The 15,901-nt window shown below is 45.4% G+C and overlaps 1 protein-coding gene and 1 long non-coding RNA gene across 7 annotated transcripts in view; one reads left to right on the forward strand and one right to left on the reverse strand.

Annotated features, from left to right (window-relative positions):
* Positions 1 to 15,901, reverse strand: part of RUNX1 (RUNX family transcription factor 1) — a 244,093-nt gene that overhangs the window by 222,463 nt on the left and 5,729 nt on the right. The gene's annotated exons all lie outside the window — the stretch shown is intronic.
* Positions 9,584 to 15,901, forward strand: part of LOC130684216 (uncharacterized) — a 44,195-nt gene continuing 37,877 nt past the window's right edge. Inside the window, exon 1 of the long non-coding RNA XR_008998406.1 lies at positions 9,584 to 11,221. This is a non-coding gene — a long non-coding RNA (uncharacterized LOC130684216). The remainder of the gene's footprint in view (positions 11,222 to 15,901) is intronic.

The following is a 15,901-nucleotide window of genomic DNA, read 5'->3' on the forward strand; positions in this document are numbered from 1 at the left end:
GTTATTCACCGCATGGAATCAGGCCAGGTTAACTTACTCTGAGAAAGAAAACAATCTGGATAGTGGACTTTGGGGTTCCTTTTACAGAAGACTTTGGTATTAACGGGTCTTAACTGAATTGTTTTTTCTCTTTCTTTCCTTCTCACTTTCTTTTTCTTTCCTTCTTTCCTTCGCTAAGTCAAAGCATTACAAACTGGAAGCAACTTCAGCTTCTCAACTGCGTCATTTTCAGGACAGCTCGTAAATTTCGGCCCCATATCTGCGCGTATCCGCCCAGGGAGTCGTCTGTCCAATTCTCCTCGCCCAGCGAGAGGGAATCCTTCCGAAAAAACAATGGGTGAAGTAACTGAAAGGGGGACGCACAAAGCAACAGCCAGAAACGGCGGGGACGCGACCGGCGGAGACAGGAAAGGAGGCGGTGGCGCGGCCTCTGGCGTGCAGCGCGCTGCAGCGACGGAACTTCTGCAAAAGCTGCCTGCCCACGTTATCAGCCGCGCGCAGGCCTGTGGTTTTCTCGCTCTCGCAACCCTGCTTTAACTGCCGGTTTATTTTTCGACAAACAGGATGCCTCCATCTGAGGCTGTCAGCATCCCAGGCTCTTAGAGAGAAAAGAGGTAGTGCGGCCCCACCCAGGAGGCAAGGCGGGGGGGCTGTTTCAAGAGGCTTCCCAGAGAAGCGACAGCAGGTGCAGCCCCTGGGAAAGCATCAAGAGGGGCCAGGAGGCAGGAGGGAGTGAAACTCGGTCCCTCACCCCACCCCGCCCCCTGCAACTGACTCTCCACTGCTTCTCTGCAAGAGTCCCAACACAGAGAGGTCCAAATCATGGGGGACAGGTGGGAGATTTAGGACAACGCTCCTCACACTTCAGTGCTCCACACATCACCTGGGGCTCTTATGAAAAGCAGTTTGATTCCGCAGGTCTGAGCTAAGGCCTGAGATTCTGCCCTTCTACGAAGTTCCTAGTTGATGCTAATGCAGTGGGTCCAAAAACCACACTTTGAGCGGCAAGGCTTTGGGAGACTCCTGGGCCATCATGCTCCATAGATTTCTTGTTGTGAGTCTCTGTATAGGCTACAGCCACGTACTGAGGGTTTCACCATGGAGTGAATCCTGACAGCCTACGGGTATTTCCAAGCAGCTGTACTTATTCCCATCATGACTCTGGTTTAACACCAGCCACCTTGCTAATGGAAAAGGAAATTCCTTTATACTCCAGAGGGAAGGAAAGTTTGAAAGAGTTAAGCGATTTTAAAAATCCCAATTGGGAGCCCGTTCAGGGATTCAGGGGAGTCTAGATTAGGTTGTGAGCCCAGAGATAGTGCGGGAGGGGTGAGATGTGATCAAGAAATAAAAAGACACACACACACAAAACTCAGCCCAATGAGGGTCTTTCCTATTGCTGAAAACATTTGAAACTCACAGTTGGAATTCATGCCTGTCCACATTTTTCAAGATTTGTGTAGTTCTGGGTAGTGGTACAGAATTTGGAGCCCATATTTGAGTATTCTAGACACAACTTGATCTCAGACAGCCTTGAAAATCTTGTGGCATACATTTTAAAATATATGTTTTTGAGTCAAATTTAATAAGAAGCAAGGATGATTTGGGATCTGAGAGACTAGCCTGAGCAAATTCACAGTATGTGAGTAAAATCACAGGAGAGGGCCCACCCCCTAGAAAATACGGGGCCTGCCAGATAAGGTGCTGTCAGAGGGAGAAATGAGTTCTGCTCCATTTTGCTAAGCCCTGAAATTCCATGAAGATTCCATTCTGACTTGGTCAAAACGGTCAAAGGCTTCTTGTTACTGGGTGTTTCACAGCAAGTACAACTAAGATTACAGGGCTGCCCAAAGATAGATTCTTGGGCCCTCGGGTCTCTTATGGTCTCTCAGGGGCATCTCCAGGAATCTGCATTTTATCAAACACACTCCAGGGGATTCTTCTGTACCACTAAGTTTCGGGCTCCATGGTCTGCAAGCTCAAGTGCAGCCCTTTTGCTGTGCGGCAGCATTCAGAGATCTGGCTTCGGTTTTGCTCTTCACCAGTGAGCTGACGTGTCTTCTCCATTGCCCATGAGCATCCTCTGAACCAGCCTAATGTCTTCTTCTCTCCCAGCCTTCCTCAGATCAGCAGCTATTTTCCTGGTCTGTGATGGCTATTTTGTCTGTGCGGTTCTCTTCAGTTACCATTTTGTTCGCTATTTCTTCTGCTTGGGCTTTGCCTCCCCTACTTGATAGTAAGCTCCTTGAGGGCCATTTGAAGCCATAAAATCTTTGTATTCCAGGCTATTTCCTCACACAAGTTCATGCACACCTCACCATTCAGTGAAATCACCAACGGTTCATCACTAACATGTTATACAGAGTGGGATTCACGAGGCCCACTAGGGCTTTCCAATCAGGAGAAGCAGGGGCAGGAAATGGGAGTGGTGGTAACAGGGATGAGAATCTGGCTATATGGTCATGAAAGATACAGAGCAAGTGGGAAAAAAGGAGCGTGGATCTGCAGTTCCTCTGACTGCTGTATGAATCAGGGAGGGAATTTCTTTTGTTCAATATAGTTTCCATTCTGTTTCAAGTCCCAATTATGAAATCTACGAACCAAAGGATGGATGTTTGCTTTTCATGCTCACCCCACAGTGATGGTTGCCTCTCACCTGTCTCCCCTGCTCCAGCGGCCTCCCTCCTTCCTTTCTGCCTAATCAGTAGTCAGCTCAAAAGCCCACTCCAGGCTCAAGTTAGAGGAAATTTCATGTATTGCCTATAGCTATGCAGATTAACAGAATGATAGTACAGTACTGATTTAGTGGAAAGCAATAAAGCATACCTCGGTTTTAATCCTGACTCAGCTAGAATTATTGGCCATGCAACCTTGGTTTTCTTTCTTAACCTTTCTAAACCTCAAAATTCTTGTTTTTTTTTTTTTTTACCTAAACTCCGAGCTTCTACGTTTTCACTTTCAAAGTCAGCATGACAACATTAGCACATAAGGCATTGGGTGGGGAAGTGGAGAACACCTGAGAGGCTGGCACACAGTAGGTGCTACTACCCATGGCTCCCTCCCCCTTTGCTCAGGTGTCCTTCCTGCAGGAACGCTTCCTGGTGTCCCAGGCTCTTCCTTGCTTCGGGCACCCTTTCTACAGTCCCAGCCACATGTCCACTGCTCTATCTAACGCCCCCCTGGGACCCTCCAACCTTTAGCTTCTCTCTTAAGGGAATCTTTTGGCCTCTGTAGGAATCATTCCTTCTGGGGCTTCAGGCATATCCCTGTTGGCAGTTTGGTCACCTTCCTCACCAGCTCTGTGCTGTCCCCTGACTGTGCTCTTCTCCTTGTCTTCTTTCTCCGGCCTGTGATCTGGTGTCTCTAGATGCTGCCTCTAGACTTGACTCTTTATGCCGGGCTCTCTTATCTTTTATCTGTCTTCTTCCTTTTCCTTTGATATTCAGTCCTTATGATAGTCTTCAGACCATCTGTTCAAGGTGATAGCTGCTGCTTCTACATAATATACAGAGATTACAATCTTCTTTTATAATATGAAGGTGCCTACAACAGATACTGAACCCTGAGAGGCCTTGGAGATCTCTAAGTGACCACTGCCACCATAATTTCTAAGACCTTTCAGGTCTCCATCTACTCTTGACAGGGGCTTGTTCTCTGAAGCCATGAACAATCGTTTCCCTGATTTTGGAGTTGCATTCTCCAGAAAGTAAAACATCAAGAGGGAATAAAGGGCAGAAATCCATCTCTCTAACTGTAACCCTGTTGATAATACACAGTTGGCCTTTTCAACTTGGTCAGTATTCACATTTTGGGCCTGATAACTTTTGCTGTAGCAGCTGCCCTGTGTATTGCAGGGTGCCCAGTAGCATCTATTGCATCTATCCTCTAGATGCCAGTCCACCTCTCCTACCCCCCCCACCCCAGTAGTGACAACTAAAAATGTCTCTAGATGTTGCCAAATGTGCCCTAGGGGCAAAATTATCCCTCACCTCTCACCCTTCCCCTCCAGTTAAGAACCACTGACTTAAGGAGAAGAAACGGAGAAGATGGGCAAAGTAATGAGAAGAGACTGCTCCGGCAAGAAGTTCCCAGTGTATGACCTAAGTAAGTGAATAAAGACGCTGAACAAGAAAATCCATGGGAAAGGAGCCAGAAGACCAAATCTTAAGGAAAAATATGAAAATTGCAAAGATAGGAAGGCATTTATTTGTACCAAAGACCCACTAGGCAATATTCCTGAGTGGAAAAAAGAATGAGACCCAACTTTGACCTTCTTAGTTACAGATGTGTCCCTGGGCAAAGGTGGGTACTTCTAGATGACAGAAGTCCAGGCCTGGCTGAGAGGGATTTAGGTGCAGAGGGGCTTCTGGAAAATGGCGAGGCTGGTTAGGAGCACAGTTACTGTAATTACTTAGCAGATGCTGATGGTCTTGGAATGGAACGGGGAACACACATATGTAACATCACCTGCCCAATATTCCATGGAAGAAAATCTCCCTCTAAACAGAGATGTGGAGAAAGGTTGCTGAGCACAATGGACCAGTGCCCATGAGGATGGTGCATGTCCATTCAGCCCCCTGTGACTTCAGTGAGTTGGGCAAGACTGAGAACTTAATGATGCATCTACTGTAAGATATTTACCAAACCTCTTCTGGTTTTCCACTCATTCTCTTTCTTGAATAAGAAAAAAATGGCTAGGTCTTTCCATAAAAAAGGTCTCTTTCAGCAGTTAACAGAAGAATAGAGGGCATCCTTTCTGTTCTTCATTGTTTCTTGTCTTAGAGTCATTTCCCATGAGAAATGAACTGGACCTCATCATAGTCCTGGGATTATATACTTTCTGGGCCACAGTCATTCATCTTTCCACATAGGTGTTCATTTTTTTTTAAAGCATAAACCAACCACCTTGGGAACAGAAAGAAGCCCCTTGACCCCTTGAAGTTTCTCACATGCTTCTCCTTGCACACTTACTGCCATGGCGGGGTGCGTGCCCACAGAACTTCGAGCCTGACACCGTTTGAACAAAGGTGGAACCAGCTCCATGCTGCCTGCTCCTCCTCACCCTGATATCCACACATACTCCTTCTTATTCTTAGTTAATCACAGAAGTTAAGGGGGGAACCAAGTCTGGGTGGAGGCCCTAATTTCTTGCCACCTTCTGTGGTGGAGAGACTACTGTGACCTCTTCTGCTCATTCCCGTTGGGGTTCCAACACCTTATTAGTAAGGAGATTCATCAATTTATCTGTTCACCTGTCCATCTGTCTATTCTTCCAAACATCCATCCAACAACCATCCATCCAACATTTTTCTAGGGCCCATACCCGGCCAGTTGCTATGAATAAAGAGAAAAAGGAGAAATGAATTTGTTTCTCAAAGAGTTCAGAGTCTCTGGAAGAATGCATTTATAAACAGAAACCTTGAATTACATAGTGTTACGTGCTGCAACACTTATGAACAGACATATGAACTGAATAAACTACATTCAGCACAAGACTGTGGTCTTTTACATGAGCTCCCAGTGGACATCCTAGAAGACCTGGTCATCAGCACATTGCTGCGGGGGCCCCACTGCTTCAGGGAGCAAATACAGATTGTGCCCATCCTTGTCTACAAGGGGGATGTGTGTGTGAGGGGGCTGCTCTCTGTTCCCCCAAGATTCTTCATGGACACATGTCCCAGCACTTACAATATGCACAATGACTTTCTTACACTGAACAACATCCCTGTTGGGTGGCTTTAATGAACCTACTACCAGAAATTATGGGAGCAATGGAAATTGTGTAAAGGAGCAGAGAGGATTATCCTCCTAGAGAGGATCTGAAATAGCATGTACAAGAGCAAAATTAAATTAGCTTTGGGATTTCTGAAGCTTTTGACTAAATCTTCAAAGATCTATAGGGCCTTAAAATTATTATTATGCAGTCTTTTTATTACCTCCCTTCTAGATATCAAGAGTTTTCATCAAAGACTTGCTGACAATCCATTATGAAAAGGGGAGGAAAATGAGTTATTCAAAATCAGGAAATGTAGGGATTCAGAATTATGGCACTATATGCTTCAGATACATTTTTAAAAGAGTTAAATGCTCTTTCATCATCAAATCATGGTCCTATTTCCTTTGATACCTGTAATTAGAGGCTAAGATCATTCATTTTGAATTTATTCCAAAGGACCTGAGTACCCAGGTCACACCCTCTCTACAAGATGTCCTCTTAAATATGCATACTTTAGTGGTTAAGCACCCAGGCTCCAAAATGAGACTAGGGTTTATTCCAACCATGCCATTTCCCAGCTGTGGGACCTTGGATAAGTCTCTTGGTCACTAAGCAACCCAGTCCCTGTATATGAAATGAGGAGACTTATTGTCTCCATTGAATATGTGAAAATGATGACATGAGCTACTATTTGTAAGGCACTTAAAACAAGGCCTGGCCCATGGTAAATGCTACGTAATAATGCTTGCTCAATAAAACCTGACATACCCCATAATGCTTTCTCTTTACTTCCTATGGAATGACTTCTTTTTTTTCTGAGTTTTAATCATTGTGCACATCACCCAAAGCAACCTGGAGATGTTATTCCAGAAATACCTAATTTTCCTTCCTTGCCCTGGAAAAACTATTAAAGATCAGTTTAACAGGTCTGGCTTCCTCTAGAAAGTAATCCCAGTGTATCAGTTCTTTCTTGCTTCTTCTCAGCAGACTGGAATCATGGATTGCTTTTATTTGTAGCTCTTAACAATGGGGAATATGTCTGACTCCCCTAATTTCAAGGACCCTGTTCATGGACAATCAGTTTTTATGGACAGCTTGAATCAGCCTTAAGGAACAGTGACAGGAGTGGGGGGTCAGACTAGGTGTGGGAGATGCACACATGTTGGACAAGGTCAAAATCATTGATTTCTATTTCCCTGGCCCACAAATGAATGGCAAGCAACAAGAGTGCACTTGTAGGTGAGATTTCTCTGGAGCACTGGTTCTCAAACAGGGGTGACTTTATCTTCAGGGGAACTTTGGCCACGAATGGAGACCTTTTTGGTTGTCACATCTTGGGGAGGTGGTGCCACTGGCATCTAGTAAGTGTACAGTAGGGAAGCTGCTACACATTACACATGCTGTAATACACAGGACAGCTCCTCTAGCAGATAAGGATCTGGTCCCCCAAGTCAACTGCAGCAAGGTCAAGAACCTTGCATAGAGTTAACAGAGGGCAACTTCTCAGCCTGCACCAAGCCTTTCACTTAGGACACCAGAGCTGAAGAATCTCAAGCATCTGCCCTTTCCTTTGACAGGCGGAGTGTGGAGGGGAGGGTCGCAGTGTACAGGCACACACAGCCGGAGCTGAGACCCCGGCCCACCTGGGCTCCTCCACTACACTCTGTGCCTTAGCCCATACATCTGCCACTTGCTGTCCACAGTGCAAGACCCAGTCCTCAGAGATACATTAGATGCCTATGTGGGGTTACCTGAATGACAGAATTGGGGTTCACTTTTTGGATTTGCCGAGGGTACAGAGGAAAATGGGAAAATCAAGCAGAACAGTAGCTGATGAAAAAGGCAGATTGGGTGGGAAGGAAAAGCCCATTATAGGAGGCAAGGTCAACCAGAGGCTTACATGTGTCAGGCAGCACTGCGGTATTCCTAACCCAGTCCTCACCAGGGCCCGTGAGGGGAGCGTCACCACTGCACTGTACGGACGGGAAGGGGAGGCCCAGAGAGGCTGAGCAGTCCACCAAGGCGACTGAGCGGGAAGGGCAGAGCTGGCATTCGCACACAGGCACCCTGGCCCCATGGGCTGTGTCCCTCACCACCCCTCCCACCATGGCCGAGGATGGGAGTGGGTAACCAGAGAGAATCTGGAGACCTGCGGTCTCTGCCTCTCACAAGCTGCGTGGCCCAGGCTGCTTGCTCCATCCATCTTTGGTTCGAATTGCTTTTCCATTTTTATCAATGGGGACTAAGAGCTATATCTACTTCATAAGGTTTTTATTAAAAGAGGTGATGAAGGTGACATTCCTGACATACTGTAGGCACTTGGTCTATGATAGTTGCTCTTCTCATGATTGATACGCAACACACCACTTAATTATTACCTCACTTTAAGATTCAAATCAGAATCCTTACTGAAAACAATGCAAAGGACACTTGGCATTACTGAGCCTGGCAATGGGGGCCCTCTCAGTCTCGGGTGTGGACTTCCGGCCGAGAACCCGGCCTGGGGCCCAGGCAGCAGTTGTCCAGCTTACCCACTGTGCTGGGAGCCAAGGGTCCTTCTCTGCTTTCTTCTCCTTCAGGCTGAGGCTCTTTTTTAAAAGCACAGTAGAGCTGTGGCTGTTTGAAATAAGCCCAGCTGCTTCTGTGTAAGTGATGTATTTCATCCTAACCTGACGTGGTTGAGGTGAAACCAGTTACACAAAATGAGGGGAGCCTGGGCCTCAGACAGAGGCTGCTGTGGGGGTGCTGGCAGGGCCAGGGCTGGGGCTTCCCAGAAAGAACCGGAGCCTACTGAAGGTCAAGTCGAGATCACTGAGGGAAGTGGGGCTGGGCGAGCCAGGCCCTGGTGCATGAACAGAGGTCACTAAGTAAACATGAAAAGGGCATTTTCTGAGTCACAGAGATTTTCAAAATATAATCTCCAGTTTATACCATGGAGATTTTATTTCCCTGACAATTGCATGCTCTGTATAAGGAAAGCAACTCTTTTGAGTAACACAGAATCACCTTTGCAAAGGAGCTACATTAGTTTATTATTATTATTTATTGTGAAGGATAATTAGCTTGAGCTCCTTTTAATTTGTTCCCATTAAGATGTTTGCAAAGCAACAATTAGAGGCTGGCGGGGCTCCCTGTGTTCTTAGCAAGCAGGGACTCTCATTGCTGTGGGCTGGCTTTGAGGGAAATGTAATTAATTATTGCATCTTTTGCCACATGGAGCCCGAGGAGTAAAGGAAGGAACTTTCTGTGACTCTGTGGTAACTGGTTGTAGAAGAATCAGATGACAAATGCCTTTCATACAAATAAGGTTAAAAAGAAAAAAAAATAAAACCTCAAACCCACCTACTTGAAAAAAGGATTTGGAGTGATGTCAGAGGACTGGTGACGTGGACTTCTGAAATTACAAATGTTTCTACAGAAGGATGGACAGAGCATGTTCAAAGGCTCAGCAGGGCCTGGGTCCCACCTTGCAACTGTACCTGGTACAGCAAGAGTCCTGCTTGCAGGACAGGAAGAGGCCACTTCCTGCTGGCGCAAGTGAATCGATTGCTCTGGTAGAATTTTAAATTCAGTCACAGGGATAACTGGATGTGAGCTTTTGCTGCGAGCCTCACTGATAACCCTGGCCAGGGACACGGTCATGACAGCACTGGCTCCAGGGAACCCCTTGGCTTCTGGAAGGATGGGCTCAAGTGGGAGGCCCCCTAATTATTGGGCAGATCATTCTGTATGTGGGTCCCAGGACGCAGACCAAGACAGGGCAAGAGAACACCTAGGACACAAAATTTAAGGAGGTGCTGTCTCTCAAGGTCATATGAGCACAAGGTCAAGGCCAGCCTTACATGACCCTGAGAGAGTAAGTGCCTCACTGTCTCATCTAGTGTCACCCCAGATGGAACCCAGATGGGTAAATTGAGGCAACTGGCTGCTTGGGAAAAAAACTTAGCAGTGATTTCTCCCTGCAAGCCAGGATCTCATTATCACTTTGAAAACATGTTTTTGGGCACCACTGGCTGAGAGATGTGCCCCTTGTGGACCACCCTGGAGCCATCTGAACAGACCTTTGGGGGGCAGTTCTGACAAAAGGGTCTGGAGGTGTGCAACCCGCCTAGGACAGTGGACGACATCCTGACTTGAAGCTGACTGAGGTTCAGGCCTTCTCCCTGCACAGCATCACCTCCCGTCCAGGGACCCCGGTGAGTCTCTGATCCCGTTAGGCTCGGCTCTCTTGTGTGTCCATCCTAGGGAACGGTAAGGCCCACTGTCCTCCCTACAGGCAGGCGATGGCCTCTGCCGCAGGAGCGCCTCCATTTAGACCTGGCTCCCTTGTTTACTAGCCGCCTAACTTCGAGCAGGCTACCTAACCTCTGCACGCCACACTTAGTTCAGTAAGATACGATTAGTAATGAGTGCCTACTCGCAGGCTTGGGCAAAGGATTTAATGAGGTAACACAATAAAATGTTTGGCACGACTCCAATGCTGGCACAGAGTTTACACTCAATAAATACCAGCTCTTACTATGATCAGTTTTAATATTTGTGAGCTCAACTTTCTGCCAAGGAGCCCCAAGATTGTTTATTCCCTGCTACATGTGAGAGGAGTAGATCCGATTTTTCATCCTAATCCACACCTGGTTCTTGGCGGGGCCATAGCACCAAGTTGTGGGCTTAGCAAAGGTTACTTCCCTGCCCCAGCCTCTACTCCATATGCCTTCACTGGCACTTTCAGGGTTACCTTTTACTTAGTGGCTTCCTCTGTATGTCCATTGCTTTGCATATATTATCTCAAATTCTCTTGACAAACCTCTGAAGTTCGGATCTTTGCCCCAACTTTACAGATGAGAAACCTGGGCTCTGCAAGTTTGGGGAAATGGCTCAAGTTCACAGGGGCAGGAAATGCTGGTGCTGGCATAGTGACCAACCACCTGACCCTCAAACCCTGGACTGCCTGCCCCACCCCCACCCCCTCCTGTCCCTGGTCAGGCCTGTCCTTCTCCTGGTCTACCCGGAAAAGACAGCTCATTGCAAAGAACCTGGTGGTCAAGAACACACAATTCCTTCTGGAGTGGAAGGAATTTATACCTGAACATTGATTGAAGCTTTCAGGTAAAGAAATATAGGTCTATTGGCAGAAGTTGAGACAATTAGCAAGACAAAACATTTGTTAAGTGTTTGGGACTTTTTGAGTCAAATTGAATTATTCACAGAGGGAAAGGGAAAAACATCAGAGCTTGCATTTTCAGTATTTGTCTTATTTTAATTTCTCTTTTTGGCATGTGTAGTAGAATGCACATGCTATAATTATATCAGCACAGTAGTACAGGCATGCAATCTATAAATAACTATACAGAGCTTTGGGGGCATGCTAAGTAAGTGTTATTTATCTATGACATGATCAGAAGATTTTGGAAACGGCTCCTGACTCTCAGCAGTTCCTGCTCCACCTAGAAAAAGCTTTGTCAAATTCAGTACGTCCTGGGAAGAAGTCTCAATGGATTCTCTAAGGTATGTGAATTTTGAATGCTAGATTTTGTGTGTATGTGTGAAAGAGAGAGAGAGAAGGAGGGAGAGGAAGAGGGAGAGAGAGGAAAAGAGAGACTCAGAGAGGGAGAGAGACAGAGGGAAAGAGAATCGCCTTTATTTCTCTTGACAGAGTAAGTTACTTCTAAGTGCACGAGCTTTGAATTGGGAGTGCTGTGAGGACACACGCCCTGATGGGAATTGTAGCCTGGGTTCAAATCTTGTAAGAAGACAGCATCCTCCTATTTTCCAAGGTTCCTTTGGGAGCTGGAAGCTGGCAACCTGGGCCAAGGCCATTTCTGCACCCCTGTGCATGGACATGTTCATTTGCTGTTCTGTTTGTTCAGATTTCACTAGATTCACATTAAAACCAACCTGGTTGACTGTAAAATTGCCTAAGGGGGCAGTAGGCACATGGTGGGTACTTAGCTCAGGCAGTGCTTGATTTATGGGTGGGTAAGAGAGAATAAACACAAGGCAGCCGGGCAGCAGAGGCTTCTCTGCAGGCAACTTCATCCCTAACATGCTTAAGGGAGTTCTTAAGGGCTGTGGACTCCACATAAATTGCTCAACTTAGTATTTCCACACAGTGAAAGGAATTCAGCCTATAAAGGGCTATGGTGTCTGACCAGTGCAAGAGTAATTAAGGAGGATTAGGAGGGGTGTCTGCTAATTATGTAGATTTGCAAGTGGAAATGGCCACCAAAGTCCAGTGTCTGTAGAACTCCAGTGGACAGGAGCTGAGCAGACCCAGGTCCTGGCTCTGACTCAGGTGCCGACCAGCTGTGGGATGTTGGAAAAGTAAATGTTTCTGGTGCCCTAAGGCAGAGAGATACGTAAAATCACACCAGCCAAAAAAAACCATCTATATAAGATATAAGTCATTTAAACTCTACATATTATATATATATATATATATATAGTTGTATATATAGAGTCATACAGTTACATAGTTTTGAATGCCAACTGAAACTATATAAAACTGCACCTATGATTATATGCCCATCTGCACACACACACATACATATATACACACATGTATAACTTAGAAAGCATCATACAGGACAATGTCTCACAGTTCATTTGTTATTTAAACAGATTCACCCACCTCTATGATACAATTATCTTTTTGTTTTGAACGTGACCTAGAGGGAGGCTTATGGGAAGCAGAGCTTTCTTTTTTCTTAACATGAAGTAATGATGTAGGATGATTGGCAGGAAAACAGAATTTCCACTGTTGCCATTTTGCTTCTTTACATGACCTCACAGCCTTGACAGTCCTAATATTTGTTCAAGGTTGCTTAATAATTGTTCCTCTCCTCTAGAACTTGGGGAGCAGTAGCCATTCTGATCTTTATGCACAGTAGATTCAATAGTAATAAAATAGCAACTTGAGATTTCATTTTCACCCATTCCCACCATGGTACATATACACCAGCCTGAAAAGGGCAGAGATAAGAGAGAAAACTCTTTTTCCCCTCCTCAAAGTTCCTCCACAAGCTTGCATGGGTTTTACACATATATGCAGTTTCAGATTTTATAAATTATATGCTTTCAAAGTGGGTTAATGTCAAGTTCAGCTGTGGCTGTTAGTGAAGTGGATGAGGCTGCACAGATGCAGCCTGCAGATGGTGTGGGAAGAGGACTCAGTGCATGGAGTTCAAAGTGCAAACAGAAGCTGTGTAAGAAAGAGCAGCAAACTGTGGCTGGTATTACAACTGCTCCTGGAAAAAAGAACACCTGAACCAATGTATTTTAGTTAATCTGTGTTCTCTTTTGCACATTTTGAGGCTATACAAAAAAAACATTGAAGGCTATATACATGCTAAACACTTTTTTTGGAGAAAAAGGAAACTGCTCCTACACTGAGCAATGAGAGAGCAGCCGTGACATGTTTAGCCTCCCTTAGACCTCATGCAAGGATGGCATGAGATCATGGCATATCATGCAGGGTGTACGTGACTTCTGTTTATTCTTTCAAACATACCCCTATCTGGCAAGCTAACTACAGAAATATTTTCTAGGTATTTCTTTGGGATCTACTAATAATGAAAAATAAAATCTGAAATCCTGCAGATTTTCAGAAGAATGTTTAAGTGCTGATCAGGACCATTTAGCGCTCAGGAGGCGGTAGAGACAGAGGTTTGTTTCTGATGTTCTCAAGCTATACTGGCTTACTGCTCATATCTGGTAACTTCAGTCTCCATCAGAGTTCAGAGGGTTCTTTTTTAGGAGTCACAGTCTTCACAGAGGACATCCAAAACACCAGGAGTAAAAGATAAGCAGTCGGCAAGGAAGGGAAAGTAGAAGCTTTGGAAAATGTCAGAGCCTCATGTTTCTCTCTCCAGATGAACATGTTTTCAAGATGTGACAAGTTGAGTCCTTGACTTAGAATCAATTTAAGACAGGCTGCAAGTTTACACAAAGAAGCATCAGTCTTGCAATCAGCAGAGCTGTTGAACAAATCCAACTAGCCAGCTAAGATTTGTATTTTTGGTGGCCTTTTACATTTGGGGCCCCTGAAACATCTGGAGGAGCTCATTGTTAAAAAAAAAAAGTCCACCTGAAAATAGACATACGGACTATGGGCCATGAGGAAAGTGTCTTAGAGAAAAGCAATGATTCTGTACATGAACATTGATCTTGCAGCAAGCAAAACAAAATGAAATTTTTACATGATTTCTTATTTCAGGGAAAAACTAAATAAAGACTTTTTTAAAAAAACATGGCACTGACTTGCAGGGAGAGAGATATCCATCCAGGTTCATGAAATACACAGGGCCAGCAATTATGAAGCAAAAGTCATCTGTAACTTGTGGAAATGCAAGGTATGAGTGACTCTTCTATGTCCTAGATAGAGGGTTATTTCCTGTTTGGCATATTTCTACCAAAGATACAAACATCTGTAGGTACATTTAAAGAGGACAACTTAAAGTTTCCCTCAAGAAATTCTATAGGAGAGAATTCTCTTTGAAAAAATGTTTTAGGGTGTTGGGCCAAGGGTTTCAAAAGAGTGAGGAAGAGAGAAAGGGAAACTATTTCCAGTTACTGACAGATACGTCAGCCCCACAGCCAGGTGCAGTGGCTCTTCAATAAGCAGCGCTCCTGTTGACAGCAGGCTCTAACACCATGAGAGTCAAGTGCGATTCTGGGCTTTTACACTGAAAATAGGTGTGACCTTGACTCCCACTTAACCAGTGCCCTGCCCAGTCCCGTCTCCTGCTTGTTTTGCTTTCAGTAAATTAAAGATAAATATCACTGTCCCCACACACCAGCATCCATCCACAGATTCTGAGAGAGACTGAAGGAAGAGCTTGGGGTTTCTTTGCATGTGTTTTCAAAGTGCCACTGGCATGGAAAGCAAGAGAGAGGAGCCAGCACTGGGAGAGCACAGTCCGCCTGGGAACCTGTCCTTGCTGTCACAGCAGGTGCTGAGCTGGGTTCACTTGACACCCAGTCTCAAACACCTTCCCCTCTGCTTTCTTCCACTCCACTCCTGGAAAGCAACAACTGCTAGGTCCTAGGCACCTTCCAGCCAGAGGCCTTGTGACAGGGTTCTGGCCTATGAGCTATGTAAAGGGACGTTTACGGAAAGGGCTTCCTTTCCTGAACAAAAAGACTGAGTCCCACAAGGAGAAGGGTCTGAGGCCTCCCATCTCCTTCCTGTCTGGACAGATCTGGGATGCGGCCATCTCACTGCACCGTGGGATCAGAACACTGGAGCATCCTGGTCCCCCATCTAGCCCTGGGCTGCTCACTCCTGAAGCACCTGTCACACAAAACAGACCCATGTGACCGCCTAAGACACTGGGGTATGATTTTCCTTATGTGGAAATGCAACCGTAAGTCAGACATAATTCTCACTGATAAGCCCTAGCAATCTTTATATCACTGTAACAAAATGCATCATTTCAATCATCTTTTGGATACGTGGCCTATTTCTCCATCTTAGCTTCTTTGTTCCATCTCTGCATCTTCGGTGCTATTCTGAGGATACAGGGGAAGGGGAAAGGAGATTCAGAAAGCTGTGAGAGCATGTCTCTCCAACACAGAGGGAAGTCTGAAATCCAGAGGCGTGTCCAGGGCCTGCTTTTCCAGTGTGTCAGAGGTTACATGAGGTCTTGAATTCTGTTTTGTGTTCAGGAACCATCCTTAGTTCTCTGAAAGTACTCTCTGATTATGTTCGTGGACTGCAGAGTTCTTAAAGGAAATGCTCCGTCTCCACCAATCCAGGACATCATAATTATTATATTTTTAGGGGGAAAATAGGCCAAGAAAGACACACCGATTGAGGCTTGGTTTGCCCAGCGAAACAGCTAAAGCCAGGGATCAGTCGCACCAAGGAGAAAGAATGAGGGGACGCAAGGAACGGGAGTTGCAGGGCAGTGTTTTGCAGAGTTTAATATCTCTTCAGGTACCAGAGAATTGTCTGGAGAGTTCCCCAAAGAATGAGAAATGGGGAAAGAAAATTTATTTGAGATAATGTGGGACAATGCTTTGCATGTGTGAAATGTTAGGATAGCTATTTCCTATCAGAAAAATATAATAATTTAAAAGATGGTTGCCTCACGCGGTTACACTAAGACAATTCATGAAGTGCTTTATGGTATGTGAGGTACCATACGTTCAAAGATTTCAAACAGGAACTCAGTAATCGGAGGCAAG

Source organism: Manis pentadactyla, chromosome 1 (genome assembly GCF_030020395.1).
Source record: "Manis pentadactyla isolate mManPen7 chromosome 1, mManPen7.hap1, whole genome shotgun sequence".
Taxonomy (NCBI): Eukaryota; Metazoa; Chordata; class Mammalia; order Pholidota; family Manidae; genus Manis; species Manis pentadactyla.